At 34.3% G+C, this 16,125-nt stretch overlaps 1 protein-coding gene across 4 annotated transcripts in view; it reads right to left on the minus strand.

The window, feature by feature from the left end:
- Positions 1-16,125, minus strand: part of Mark1 (microtubule affinity regulating kinase 1) — a 107,452-nt gene that overhangs the window by 57,608 nt on the left and 33,719 nt on the right. For 2 of the 4 annotated variants that reach the window (XM_048809338.1, XM_015483625.2), the window contains exons 2-3: positions 2,629-2,832; positions 1,389-1,442 (exon numbers count right to left, since the gene is read on the minus strand). The gene's annotated coding sequence lies outside the window, so the exon portion shown is untranslated. Of the gene's footprint in view, positions 1-1,388; positions 1,443-2,628; positions 2,833-16,125 lie in introns of those variants that run through there. The other 2 variants (XM_048809337.1, XM_048809339.1) reach the window with 2 other exon arrangements.

A 16,125-nucleotide genomic window follows, 5' to 3' on the forward strand; every position in this document is an offset into this window, starting at 1 on the left:
ATTTTCTCCCAGAAGAAATCCATAATAATTATCTCACTTTCACTGCAAAAGAAGAATCCAGGAAACTTTTCATGTTCTCACTGAGCAGAAATATCAGTGCTATGAAAAGTTATATTGGTTGTCAAATTTAAAAGGAATCTCAGGAAAGTAAAGAGACAGTTCTCTAAAGGGACATAAAAATATACTTGAGTTATCTGGCACTAAGACAAATGGGAAGGAAGTTTTGATATCACAAATCCATATTTTAAAATGTAGTGTTAGAATCATAGCAGATGTAGTTAAACATGCCATACTAAAACTTCCTTTTATTTATCTATTTATCTGTCTATCTACCTGTCTATTTATCTATTTATTTATTTATTTTTGGTATCAGAGATCAAACCCAGGGGCACTTAACTGAGTTCCATCCCCCACCCTTTTTATTTTTTTATTTTGAGAGAGGATCTCACTAGGAGCTTAGAGCCTCACTAAGTTGCTGAGGCTGGCTCTGAATTTTCAATCCTCCTGCCTCAGTCTCCCAAGCTGCTGTACCTGGCATAAAAATTTCTTCTCTCTGTTCTGGGACTCCAAAAGTCTTATCATATTTGCTTATGTGACTATGATCCTACTCTGTTTTAATACAAATCAATCAATCTATCTATCTACATAATAATATATATGTGTATGTGAATTATATATACATATATATAAAATTTCACTATATACAAACAGTATACATGGCCTAACAATAAATTACTTGCTTCATTTTTAAAATATGAAAATGTACATCTGAGAAAGTTTTCCCATTGAAGTAATGAATGAAGTAACAAGAAACAACTTTGGTTTACCAGGATAATTCCCATTCTAACTGCTCTTTTTTCTCCCCATGTGGTTTTGTATTTTCACTCTTTAAAGAAATATTCCTGTCTTTTACTGTGAGTAATCTGAAAGGCAAGTGCTATGAGAAAAAAGAAGAGCTAAGTGAAGCAATAAAAGAAAACTCACCTGTTCTCATATTAACTCAAAACTAGATTTTAAACTAAGAAGCCTGAATACTTCAAAATATGATACAAAGTTTTATTCTTCTCAATTAAAAGAGATAAATTCCTTTCATATGGAATATGCATTACAATAAAGTCTATGTAAGTATTCCAAAATCCAAAAATCTCTGAAATCTTAAACACTTCTATTCCCAAACTTTTTGGGTAAAGGGGATTCAACCTGTAGTAGATATTTTTCAAACAACTATTTATTTGTAAATGTTATGTTTTATATCATGTTTTTTCTTCATACATGTATGAAATGTAGTATTATACTTAACTTAATAGAAGAATTCAGATAACTGACTTTACAGAATTTTATGTATTAATAATAAACTCACATTCTAATTACATGCTAAAATTAATTACCTTTTGTAGACTGGTAGGATTTAACTGAGTTTTGTCTATTATTTTCACAGCAACCTAGAAAAGAGAATCATTAAGCTGTATTTGAGAATATATATTTTAATGAATAAAAACTTACAAAGAAAATGTCTTTTGTTTCATTCCTAATTATGCATTATTTAGTTCTATTTGAGTATTCATGATATTGGTAGTTTTGTAAACTTGTCTTAGAATATATTCCATTGACCTGTCTTTAACATATCTGATCCTGTGTCAATGAAATTAAGCCTTTGCTATTTATTCCAAGTTTTCTCTTTTACTGTAAAAATCACCCCTGTATCTTAATTGTTTACTCATGATCTCAATAAGCAACAAACATAGGGGGATAACTTATAAACATGTAGTAATTAAAATATTATGTGAATAAAATGATTACATGGATACAGAGATTAGCTATGCAAGCCTTCTTATAGCAAAAAGGCAAAATGGATTTAAACATCACTGAAGGCTCTATCTGGTATAACCTGTATGTAAACAGCTCTTAGGGTTAGAATGAACTAAATTAAATGGAAAATGACAATAAAAGTATACATAAAGTGAAAATATTAAAGTAATTCTGTAGTTGAGACTTTTAAAAATAATGTCCTAATCAGATCTAGTAAACATTACATAATACGATCGTGAGCTATTTATTTAAATGAAGTCTTTAACCCAAACATACAGACATAAATATAAAATGTACAATGTGCAAATATATAAATTTTTACCACACAAGTACAGATTATTTAAAACACAAGGGATTTTAGAAATCCAATTCTCTTATCACCGAGAAAACCACCTGTATAACAACATTCATTTACTGGGGTCTCTAAACAAAAACTAGTGGGGAATTTTCTACATATTTGCACTTAGCTTACCTTAAGCTAAGAGCTTATCCTAGCCTTGTTCCTGAGATTAGTAGCAATGGTAATCAGAAATGTTTAAAGAAACCATATAATAAAAGATGGAAGGCCGAAAGTTGCTCATTTGCAGCACATCTGATTTACAAGAGATGTTAATATGTTAATATGTATCAATCTTTCCTAAATGCTAAAAGATCAAATTTTATGCCATGATACAGATCAGTTTACTAATGTTCCATGCACACATAATAAATCACATGTTGCAACTGTCATTTATTCCTCAACTTCAACTATTAAGAAAGCTCTTTCACAACACTCTGGAGAAGTCCAAGCAAATATTAAAAGGCATCATAAAAACTTACCTCTCTACCAGTTAGAACATGTCTTGCCAATTTCACTTTGGCAAAATTCCCCTTCCCTATTGTTTTTTGTAAACGGTAATTTCCAATGTGAGGCTGTTCATCTGTTGCTGACGTAATGGAGTTTCTACACCGGGGGATGTTCTGTCTGCTACTTGATTTGGTAGGCTGGATGTGTGGTTCCGTATATCCATCCACAGATGTATGCTAAGAAAAAGGTTATAAGATTGCATCATTAATTAAATTACATTATAAAAGGGTAATTAAAAAGACTACAAATAATTTTCATTAACGATTATTCCTCAATGAAAATATACTGTGCATACAATTTAAAGTTGAGCATTCTATTCATAATTCCTTCTTGACTTCAACTCCTTTTACTGATAAGTTCAACCATTTAAAATAAAATGAGTATATACTTTTATTTATTCACTTTATTATTTTTACTGTGCTGGGGGGTCAAATCCAGGGGCTTGTGCATGCTAGAAAACTGCTCTATCACTGAGCCATATCTCTGGCCTTTACATGCTTTGAATGAAAAATGTAAATGGGTACGTAGCCAGACACTCAACAGACCATTACTGCTATACAGGATATTGCCCTTTTACACTGAATGACAGCATAGACCAGGACTGCTCCATTAGAAGGACAGAATGTCTTTACTACCAAAACAAAACAAGCTCATGATATAGAATATTTGGCTAAACTAGCCCAGCCTCTCAGACTAGCCACTTTATGTTCTCTCTTACATTTCTTGCGAATATAACTTGACCAATTGATCAAATGGGTGCCTGCTACAAGTATACCTCTGATCAATTACTGCCTAGCCCCCTCGCCCAGCTCACCATGCTCATGTAAGAGGTATCTATATTCTTACCCAGGTTCATGGTTCAAGATTCTTTGCATTCCTCCTTAATGTTGTTCTTGACACAAAGATGTCACTTTGTCTCACAGTCTCATATGACTTCAGTGGATAGCTGATCCTGCTCAGTTGGGGGCTCAGTACCTGGACTCTCAGTTCAAGCTGCCTAACCATATCTTTTCCTAGCTCTGATTATTTATGCTGCTAATTTTGTCTGCTTTATGACATACATAAAAGCTATTGCAAATATAATCACACATGATAAACATAATGTTTTTCTCTGACTTTTTAAAAAATAGCTGCAGATGCACCAGGAATGTGATTCAGTGATAGAGCATTTTGCCTGGCATACATGAGGCCCTGGATTCAATCTCCAGCACCAAAAGTAAACAAATAAATAAAATAAAAATAATTGCAGTATGACAAATTAACAAAAGAAGGGTCATCTTTTATTTGCAAAGTAATTCAGATTCATGTTGTCCTAACCTATACAAGAAAACGTTTCTCTAAAATATTCTGAGTTTACTGTAAATGAGGTAGTTTTCCTCATTTCCTTCTCAGAGGATTTGTTACTGGTATACAGAAATGCTTTTGATTTATGGGTGTTGATTTTATATCCTGCAACTACGCTAAATTCATTTACTAGTTCTAGAAGTTTTCTGGTAGAGCTTTTTGGGTCTTCTAGGTATAGAATCATATCATCAGCAAATAGTACTAATTTAAGTTCTTCTTTTCCTATATGTATCCCTTTAATTTCTTTCATCTAATTGCTCTAGCCAGTGTTTAAAAAACTATGTTGAATAGAAGTGGTGAAAGAGGCATCCCTGTCTTGTTCCAATAACCTCAAAAAAAAAAAAATTAAGATACTTGGGAATCAGCTTAATGAAAGAGGTGAAAGATCTATACAATGAAAATTACAGAATCCTAAAGAAATAAATCAAAGATCTACCTTGCCCTTGGATAGGCAGAATTAATATTATCAAAATGACCATACTACCAAAAGCACTATACAGATTTAATGCAATTCTGACCAAAATCCCAATGACATTCCTCATAGAAACAGAAAAAGCAATCATGAAATTCATCTGGAAAAATAAAAGACCCAGAATAGTTAAAGCAATCCTTACCAGGAAGAGTGAAGCAGGTGGCATCACTCTACCAGACCTTAAACTATACTACAGAGCAACAGTAACAAAAACAGCATGGTACTGGCACCAACACAGACTGGTAGACCAATGGTACAAGATAAAGGACACAGAGACTAACCCACAAAATTACAATTATCTTATATTAGACAAAGGTGACAAAAACCTGCATTGGAAAAAAGATAGTATCTTCAACAAATGGGCTGGGAAAAATGGAAATCCATATGCAACAAGATGAAATTAAACCCACATCTCTCACCATGCACAAAACTCAACTCAAAGTGGATCAAGGGCCTGGGAATTAAATCAGAGACTCTGCGTCTACTAGAACAAAAGTAGGCCCTAATCTTCATCATGTGGGTTAGGTCCCAACTTCTTTAATAAGACTCCTATAGCACAAGAATTAAAACCAAGAATCAATAAATGGGATGGAATCAAACTAAAAAGTTTTTTCTCAGCAAAAGAAACAATCTGTAAGGTGAACAGAAAGCGTACATCCTGGGAGCAAATTTTTACCCCTCACACATTAGATAGAGCACTAATCTCTAGAGTACATAAAGAACTCAAAAAGCTAAGCACCAAAAACCCCCCAAATAACCCAATCAACAGATGGGCCTAGGACCTGAACAGATGCTTCACAGAAGAGAATATACAACCAATCTACAAATATATGAAAAAATGTTCATCTTTTCTAGAAATTAGAAAAATGCAAGTCAAAACTACTCTAAGATTTCATCTCACTCCAGTCAGAATGACAGCTATTATGAAGACAAACAACAATAAGTGTTGGCGAAAATGTGTGGAAAAAAGGTATACTCATACACTGCTGGTGGGACTGCAAATTGGTGCAGCCAATAAGGAAAGCAGTATGGAGATTCCTTGGAAATTTGGGATTGAAAACACCATTTGACCCAGCTATCCCTCTCCTCGGTTTATACCCAAAAGACTTAAAACCAGCATACTACAGGGACACAGCCACATCAATGTTTATAGCAGCACAATTCACAATCGCTAAACTGTGGAGCCAACCTAGATTCCCTTCAGTGGATGAATGGATTAAAAAATGTGGCATATATACATAATGGAATTTTACTCAGCAATAAAAGAGAATAAAATCATGACATTTACAGGTAAATGGATGAAGTTGGAGAAGATAATGCTAAGTGAAGTTAGCCAATCCCCCCCCAAAATACAAATGCTGAATGTTTTCTCTAATATAAGGAGGCTGACTCATAGTGGGGTATGGAGGGGGAGCATGGGAGGAATAGAGGAATTCTAGATAGGGCAGAGGGGTAAGATGGAAATGGAGGGGGCAGGGGGTTAGCAATGATGGTGGAATGTGATAGATATCATTATCCAAAGTACATGTATGATGACATGAATTGGTGTCAACATACTTTATATACAATCAGAGATATGAAAAAATGTGCAGTATAAGTATAATAAGAATTGTAATGCATTGTGCTGTCATTAATTTTTTTAAAAAATCAATAAAAAAGAGGAAAAAAGGTGATTCAGAGTCAAAAAATAAAAATAAAAAATAAATATTTTGAGAAGTTTCTCTTTTTCCTTGCTTTTTTCATTGGTGCATTATAGGTACACAATAATAGTTAGATTCATTTTGCCACATTTGTATATGTATGCAACATTATTGGCTTAATCTCTTTCCCAGTACCTTCCCTTCCTCCCTTTCCCTGATCCACTTACTCTGCTGATCTCCCTTCTATAATAATTATTATTTTAATCAGTGCATTTCATATATATGTGTGTGTGTGTGTGTGTGTGTGTGTGTATATATATATATATATATATATATATATATATATACCTATTTAGTATACATACCATTATACACACACACACACACACACACACACACGATTCATTGTGATATATTTGTACATAGACATAGCATAATTTGGTAGATTCTGCTGAATAGAAATCTCTTAAAAGCAAAACTAAGAATGAATCTATTTACCAGCCTTGTGCAAAGCATGATTCATACTCATTTTTCTATTATTACTTCCTGATTTTTTATAAATAATTGTTTTTAATTCAGTTCAAGATTACAGATATTCTTCTGAGTCTTATATATAACTCTAGTCTCTGGCCTCCTTCTGAATTAGAGGCCCTTTTGGTGCACTCTTACAGTGACCTGTTTCTATGTAAGTAACATCCATCACACTGTACCATCATTATATATTTACTGGTCTGTCACTGGCACTCTACCATGAACAATTCTAGAGCAAGGATATTTTCTTTTCATCTCTGTGTGCTCACCACATTGAAAGTGCCAGATACACAGGAAGGATTCAATAAATCAATAGTTCTCAAAGTATTATCCTGAACCAGCATCATCTGGGCACTTATCAGAAATGCAAATGCTCCAGTCCTGTTCCAGGTCTATTGAATAATAAACTCTATGGGTAGGTTGCAACAATTTGTGTTTCAACAAGTGTCTTCTGATACATACCAAAGTTTGAGAACTATTGCAATAAATCATATGAAAATGTTATTTAGTGTCTCTTACAGACTCTTCTATTAACTGGGCACAAACAAGATTTTAACTCCATTCAATTCTAAGAGTTAGCAGACTGCTATAATATTTCCCACAAATGGTCTCTGTCTGAACTTGTTCTACAGAGAATGCTGACTTGTCCATACTTCAATTCAATATGAATATTCCTCTTTCATGAAGCTTTTTGTCCTTTCACGAAAGAGTTTATTCCTCTCTTCTGTTGCTACTTTTATATCCAGTAAATATTTCCACAATTGGAATTATCACACCATCTTGTAAATATCTATCCATAGTCTATTTTTTTAAATTTTAAATAATTATTACTATCATCATCATCAGCACCAGCAGAGGCAGCAGCATTTTTCACTACTGAGGTTTGTCCCCAGCTCTTTACAGTTTCTGAGAATTTTTCTTTTGAGGTGCTGGGGCTTGAATTCAGGGTATCATGCGTGCTAGACAAGTACTTTACTACTGAGTCAGATTCTTTGCCCTTATTTTTTATTTTGAGACAGGGACTCAATAAGTTGCCGAAGTTGCCTCAAACTTGTAATCCTCCTGCCTCAATCTCCCAAATTTCTGGGATTACGGTCATGTGCACCATGCCTGGCTGTCCCAGATTTCTTTTTGCTATAGATCCAAAGCTCCCAAATCTGCATAATTTAACATAGTGTTAGGGACAAAAAAGGCACCAATACACATTAACTGTATTGCAGGGGTTTAATATGAGACCTCATACCCTTGACTTTTAAGAAATGATTCCTTGTTGCTCAGATCTATGATGTGTATAAGAAGAGTAATAGTTAAAATATTTGAGATGTACCTGGCTCCTAAAGGCAGTTGTAGGCTAGATCCTGATGCTAAACCAAACTAACAGATTTGATTAATTCCAAGTTTCTGCACCCTTTCCTATGTTAATTTTCCTGTGCCCTCCCACTGAAGTTGGGGAATAATTCCCAGTCTTTGGATTCATGTAATTTTCTTTGGCCAACAGAATAAACTGGATGTAGCAGTTTATAAAAGACCCAAGCAAGTCTTCAAGTGATATGTGTCAACTTACTCTCATAAAATTCTGCATCACCGTAAGAAGAACTTACCCAGGATGACACCAAAGTAAGATGAGACATACATGGAATAGAACCACTCCCAGCTAAGCCCAGATCAAATCAACTGACATCAGATGACCCTCAGACTCACAAGAAATCATAAATGACTGCTGGTTTAAGCTATTGAGTGTTAGGAAGATTTGTTACACAGCAATTTTGGATGATACACAACCCCATTATTTGACTGTTTGACTGGCTATTGATTGATTCATTCGTTGACTGACTACAGAGCTGAGAAATGAACCCAGGTCCTTCAGCATATTAAGTATTCTTTACCAAACTACATCCCTAGCCCCTATCACCATTTTTAATTTAGGAGGTGAACATAAGGGAAAATACTTATAAAATATTCTTATCAAACATATTCAAATTCTAGCAGAATCTGAGGAGAGGGGCAGTGTAATCAATTCCCTAAGAAGAAACCCTCGGTCATAGGTATGTAAGCTGTAGAGGGGACTGTTTTGTATCCCTAGCACCAAACACAGTATAACAGAGGAATCAGCAAAAGATTTTGGAGAATATACTACCCATGGGTCTACAGACTACAGTTGAACAACTTTTGGTGCAACACATCACATTTTGGAATGCAGGCTTTAAATTGTCCAGTTGATTTTTCTTTTTTAAAAGATCTAGCTCTCGACATTAAATGTGATGATTTTATGATCTTATATAGATCATAAATACATAAAACATAGAATATACTGACTTAAATTAAAAATTGCCTTAAATAACATATTAAAGAATATATTATGTTAAATAAAAGTCTTTTTTAATATTTGAATCAGATGGAGTATAATTTCTCATTTTTCTGAGTGTACAAGTGCAGAATCACATTGGTAAAGCAGTCACGTATATATACACAGCAATAAAAATGCCTATTTCACTCTAATATCCTTCCTTTCCCCCCATCCCCTCCCATCACTTCTCTCTACTCAATCTATGGTGACGCTATTCTCTCTCTCTCTCTTTTTTTTCTCTCAAGCTCTGAAAGAAATGCATATCAGTCAAGAATTCTACACCCAACAAAATTAAGCTTCAGAACTGATAAAATATAAACCTTCCATGATAAGCAAAGGTTAAAAGAATTCACAACTATAAACCCAGCACTACAAAACACATTCAATATGATATTTCATGAAGAAGAAGTGAAAAATAAAAGTAAAAACCAGCAATGGGAGGAATTACATTAAAATAACAAGTGAATCAATGAAGAAACAAATTCAAATTAAAAACCAGAAATACATCAAAATAACAGAAAATACGAATCATATCTCAATAATAACATGGAATCTAAATGGCTTAAACTCATCAATCAAAAGACATAGCCTGGCAGTTGGATTAAAAAACAAGACCTAACAATATGCTGTCTCCAAGAGACTCACCCCATAGGCAAAGACATCCACAGACTAAGGGCAAAAGGATGGGGAAAAAGACATAATTCACCTGGATCTCGTAAATAAACAAGGGTTTCTATCCTCATGTCAGATAAAGTGGACTTTTGACCAAAGTTAATCAGAAGGAACAAAGAAGGACATTTCATACAGCTTAGGGGAATCATATATACACAAGATATAACAATTGTAAACATTTATGCCTCAAACAATGCAGCATCTATGTACATCAAACAAATCCTTCTCAATTTCGAGAAGCAATCAGACTACAACACAATAATACTGGGTGACTTTAACACACCTCTTTCACCCTTGGATGGATCCTCCAAAGAAAAACTAAATAAAGAAGCTATGTAACTAAAAAATACAAATAATAATTTAGACTTAATAGACATATACAGAATATCTCATCCATCAATGACTGAATACATTTTCATCTGAGCAGCACATATATCCTTCTCTAAAATAGACCATATCTTATGCCACAAAGCAACTCTTAGCAAATACAAAAGAGAGAGAGAGAGAGAGAGAGAGAGAGAGAGAGAGAGAGAGAGAGAATACCTTGAATCCTATCAGATCATAATGGAATGAAATTAGAAATCAACAATAAAATAAAAAAATAAAAGCTATTCTATACCTGGAAACTAAAGGATACGTTACTGAATGACGAATGGATAGCAGAAGAACTCAGGAATGAAATGAAAAAAAAAATACTGAGAGGTAAATAAGACTAGCAATACAAAATTTCAAAATCTCTGGGACACTATGAAGGCAACATTAAGAGGAAACTTTGTTGCATTGAGCTATTCATTAAAAGAAGAAAGTCAACAAATAATAACTGAATATTACATCTCAAAGCCCTAGAAAAAGAGCAAACCAACACCAAAAGCAGTAGAAGACAGGAAATAATTAAAATCAGAGCTAAAAAACCCAAATAACCCAATCAACAAATGGGCCAAGGACCTGAACAGACACTTCTCAGAAGAGGATATACAATCAATCAACAAATATACGAAAAAATGTTCATCATCTCTAGCAATCAGAGAAATGAAAATTAAAACTAAGATACCATCTCACTCCAGTAAGAATGGCAGCCAGGATGAAGACAAACAAGAACAAGTGCTGGCGAGGAAAGGGGGGGGGGGAGTTACAGTCATACACTGCTGGTGGGACTGCAAATTGGTGCAGCCAATTTGGAAAGCAATATGGAGATTCCTTGGAAAGCTGGGAATGGAACCACCATTTGACCCAGCTATTCCTCTTCTCAGACTATACACAAAAGACCTAAAAACAGCATACTACAGAGACACAGCCACATCAATGTTTATAGCAGCACAATTCACAATAGCTAGACTGTGGAGCCAACCTAGATGCCCTTCAATGGATGAATGGATAAAAAAAATGTGGCATATATACGCAATGCAATATTACTCAGCACTAAAAAATAATAAGATCATGGCATTTGCAGGGAAATGGATGGCATTAGAGCAGATTATGCTAAGTGAAGTTAGCCAATCCCCCCAAAACAAATGCTGAATGTCTTCTCTGATATAAGGGGGTTGACTCAAAATGGGGAAGAGAGGAAGAGCATGGGAAGAAATATGTAGGTTACCTCTACATAGGGAAGAGGGGTGGGAGGGAAAGGGAGGGAGAAAGGGAATTGCATGGATGGTGGAAAGAGACCCTCATTGTTGTACAAAATACATGTATGAAGATGTGAGAAAAAAAAGAATAGTGTTACCCTAGATTAGGTAGAGAGAAAAGATGGGAGGGGAGGGTTGGGGTTGGGGAGATAGGAAGGATAGTAGAATGAAACAGACATTATTATTACTGTGTGTATATATGTGCCTGTATGACCAATGTGATTCTGCAACCTACATACTCAGAAAAATGAGAAATTATATCCCATCTGATTCAAATGTATGATATGTCAAGATCATTGTACTGTCATGTGTAACTAAGTAAAACAAAGAAAAAGAAAAAAGAAAAAAATTAGATATAAAATCAATGAAACTGAAACAAAAGAAACAATCCAAAAAAAAAAAAATACTAACAAAAGTTGGTTATTTGAAAAAAAAAATCAATAAAATTGATAAACCCTTAGCCAAGCTAATGAAGAGACAAACAGAGAAACTCAAATTACTAAAATTTGTAATGAATAAGGAAATATCACAATGGACACTACTGAAACACAGACGATAATCAGAACCTATTTTAAAAATTTATACTGTAATAAAATAGAAAATTTTGAAGACATCGACAAATTTCTGGAGACATAGGACCTACACAACTGAATCATGAAGACACAGAAAAATTTAAGAGATTAATTTTAAGCAATGAAATTGAAGACACCAAACAGAAGCCTACCAAGAAAGAAAAGCCCAGGACCAGGTGGATTCTCAGCTGAGTTCTACCAGACCTTCAAAGAAGAACTAACACCAACCCTCCTCAAATTATTCCATGAAACAGAAAAGGAGGAAACCCTTCCAAACTCATTCTATGAAGCTAGTATCACCCTAATACCAGACAAAGACACATCAAGGAAAGAAAATTTCAGACTAATATCCCTTATAAACATAGATACAAAAATTCTTAATAAAATCCTAGCAAATTGTGTACAAAAACATATTAAAAAGATAGTGCACAATGATCAAGTGGGTTCATCCCATGGATACAAGGTTGATTCAACATACAGAAATTAATAAACATAATTTATCACATCAACAGACTTAAAAGACAAGATTAACATGATTAGATGCAGGAAAAGCATTTGACAAAATATACCATCCATCCATGTTCAAAATACTAGAAAAAATTAGGGATAGTAGGAATATACCTCTTATAAAAGCTATATATGCTAAACCCAAGTCCAATATCATCCTAAATGGAGAAAAATTGAAAGCGTTCCCTCTAAAAACTGAAACAAGACAGGGATGCCCTCTTTCACCACTTTTATTCAATATAGTCCTGGAAACTCTAGCCAGAGCATTTAAACAGATAAAACAAATTAAAGGGATACAAGTAGGAAAAGAAGAACTCAAGCTAACCCTACTTGCTGATGACATGATTCTATACTTTAGAAGACCCAAAATTCTGCCAGAAAACTTCTACAACTCATAAATGAATTTAGCAAAGTAGCATGATATAAAATTAACATATATAAATCAATTGTGTTCCTATCCATTAGTAATGAATCAACTGAAAGAGAAATTAGATAAACTATTCCATTAACAATAGCCTCAAAGAAGATAAGGATAAAATATTTGGGAATCAATCTTACAAAAAAGGTAAAAGACCTCCACAATGAAAAGTACAGAACACTAAAAAAAGAAATTTAGAATATGGAAAGATCTCCCACGTTCTTGGATAGGCAGAATTAATATTGTCAAACTAGTCATACTACCAAAAGCATCATACAGATTTAATGGAATTCCTATTAATGTTCTAATGACCTTCTTCATATAAAAAAAAGCGGTCATGAAATTCATCTGGAAAAATAAGAGACCCAGTATAGCCAAAGCAATCCTCAGCAAGAAAAGTAAAGCAGGAGACATTGCAATACCAGACCTTAAATAATACTACATAATAGCTATAGTAACAAAAACATGGTATTGGCACCAAAACAGACATGAAGACCAATGGTACAGAATAGAAGACACACAGACAAACCCACAAAAATATAGTTATCTCATCCTAGACAAAGGTGCCATAAATACACATTAGAGAAAAGATAGCCTCTTCAACAAATGGTACTGGGAAAACTGGAAATTCATATGCAACAAAATGAAATTAGACCGTTATCTCTCACCCCGCACAAAACTCAACTTTAAGTGGATCAAGGACCTAGGCATTAGACCAGAGATCCTGCGTCTGCTAGAAGAAAAATTAGACCCATCTCCATTATCTTAGCTTAGGTACCAGTTTTTGCAACAAGACTCTGAAAGAAGTTAAGCCAAGAATCAATAAATGTGATTGTATTAAACTAAAAAGCTTCTTCACAGCAAAGGAAACAATCAAGAATATGAAGAGAGAACTTAACAGAATGAGAGAAAATCTTTGCCACCTGCACCTCAGAGCATTAATCACAAGGATATATAAAGAACTCAAAAAGTTTAACACCAAAACCAAAAAACAAGCCAAAAACAAACAAATAAACAAACAAACCCAATCAAATGGGCAAAGGAACTCAACAGATACTTCACAGAAGAAGAAATATGAAGTATTTCAAGTATACAAAAAATGTTCAATATCACTAGCAAGTAGAGAAATGCAAATTAAAGCTACACTAAGATTTCGTCTCACTCCATTTAGAATGGCAATTATCAAGAATACAAGTAACAATAAGTGAGGATGTGGGGGAAAAGGTACACTCATACATTACTGGCGGAACTGCAAATTGGTGCAACCACTGTGGAAAGCAATATGGAGATTCCTCAGAAAACTTAGAATGGAAACACCATTTGACCCAGTTATCCCACTCCTTGGCATATATCCAAAGGACTTAAAATTGACATATTATAGTAACACAGCCACATCAATATTCACAGCAGCTCAATTCACAATAGCTAAGCTAAGGAACTAACCCGAGTGCCCTTCAATAGATGAGTGGATCAAGAAAATTTGGTATATATACACAATGGAATGTTACTCAGCCATAAGGAAGAATGAAATTATGGCATTTGCTGGTAAATGGATGGAAATGAAGGCTATCATGCAAAATAAAATAAACCAATCCCCCAAAACCAAAGGCCAAATGTTCTTTCTGGTATGTGGGGCGGTGGGGGGGGAGGATTGGAGGTTCATTGGATTAGACAGGGGGAGTGGGGAATGGAGAGGGGGTGGGAATGGGAAAGACAGTAGAATGAACTGGACATAACTTTCCAATGTTCATATATGAATACAAGAGCAGCATAACTCCACATCATGTATGACCATAAGAATGGGAAGTTATACTCCATGTATATGTCAAAATACATTCTACTGTCATTTATAACTAAGAAGAATTTTTAAAATTTAAAAAAAAAGAAATCAGAATATATAACCATTTAGTGGGAGTACCGGGTATTGAACTCGGGCACTCAACCACTGAGTCACATCCCCAGAAACCCTATTTTGTATTTTATTTGGAGACAGGGTCTCACTGAATTAAGCACCTTGCTTTTGCTGAGGCTGGCTTTGAATTCTTGATCCTACTGCCTTAGCCTCCCAAGCCACTGGAATTACAGGAATGCATCACTGTGCCTGGCATAACCACACATTTTATATTATATATTTCTGATTATAAGACACCTATTAAAATGAACATTTCAAAAAAATATATCTTTTCTCCACTTAGGAGAACATCTTTCCTTGAAAGGACTCCAAAGAACAGTTTAAGATAGTTGATCTTACTCCTTCCTAATCAATAGCTTAATTCTCAAGTAGAAAATCTGGCAAGACGACAAATTCAGCTCAGGCTAGATTAAACAGTGAATTTAATTAGAACTATCCAAACCCTAAGGTTGTTAGATAGAAGAAATTGTGTTAGCTTAATTATAGCAGTTCTCTTGAGTTTTAATTTCTACCTTTAACTGAAAATAAATTCAAATCCTGTCATTCTTTCTTCAAGTCATCTACTCAATCCAACAGACCTTGATTTCATTTTTTCTGTAGCTGTGGCAACATGGCCCTAAAGCTTGCCTTGCATATGCTGTGTAGTCAAAGTAATCAGAGATGATAGTTTCAAGCACTCTTTTACACTGCATCCCATGTATTACCAGACTCCAATTCCTAAATAAGAACAAATGTTTTCCTGTCTATAACACTAACTGAAATGATCTTCTACTCACTTGCTGTGCATCCTTGGACACACTTAACTTTTATGTGACTACTTCCTTATCTATATAATGGAGCTAATAAATAAAGCCTATCTCTTTACCTCAGAACTATCTCAGGTTGTTCTGAGGATTATATAAAATAAGATATGTAAAGGTGCTTAGAATAGTACATGGTAAGCAAACCAACATAGGTGTTAATTTTAAAAAATCTTTTAATTAAAACTAGACAAATAAATAATGAGACAAAAATAACCCACCTCCTAGCGTACGTAACCAAACCCATTTCCTTGAATGTCTGTTGCCTGCAACAACTTCTGTATCCGACAGGTTTCTGGTCAGCACTTTTCCCCCTCATTTTGTTTCTTTTCTTTTTTTGATAGTACTGGGAATTGAACTCAGAGCCTTAAGCAGGCTAGACAAGGGTCTATGGCTAAGCTATATGCTCAGTCCTTGAATAGGTTTCTAGTCTATAAATAATGGAAACTAATTTAGGCTAACCCAAATAGAAATGAAAATTTTTTAAGTCTAAGGTAGTTGAAAAAAAATCTGAAGGATGAAGACAAGAATGTGCAAGTAACCAAAATAAAATAATTATACTTGGTAATAAAGGCTAAAGTGAAATAAACTAAGGTGATAAGGTGACCTGACAGAGTGACTAGAAGTAA

This window comes from Marmota marmota, unplaced genomic scaffold, assembly GCF_001458135.2.
Source record: "Marmota marmota marmota unplaced genomic scaffold, marMar, whole genome shotgun sequence".
Lineage (NCBI taxonomy): Eukaryota > Metazoa > Chordata > Mammalia > Rodentia > Sciuridae > Marmota > Marmota marmota.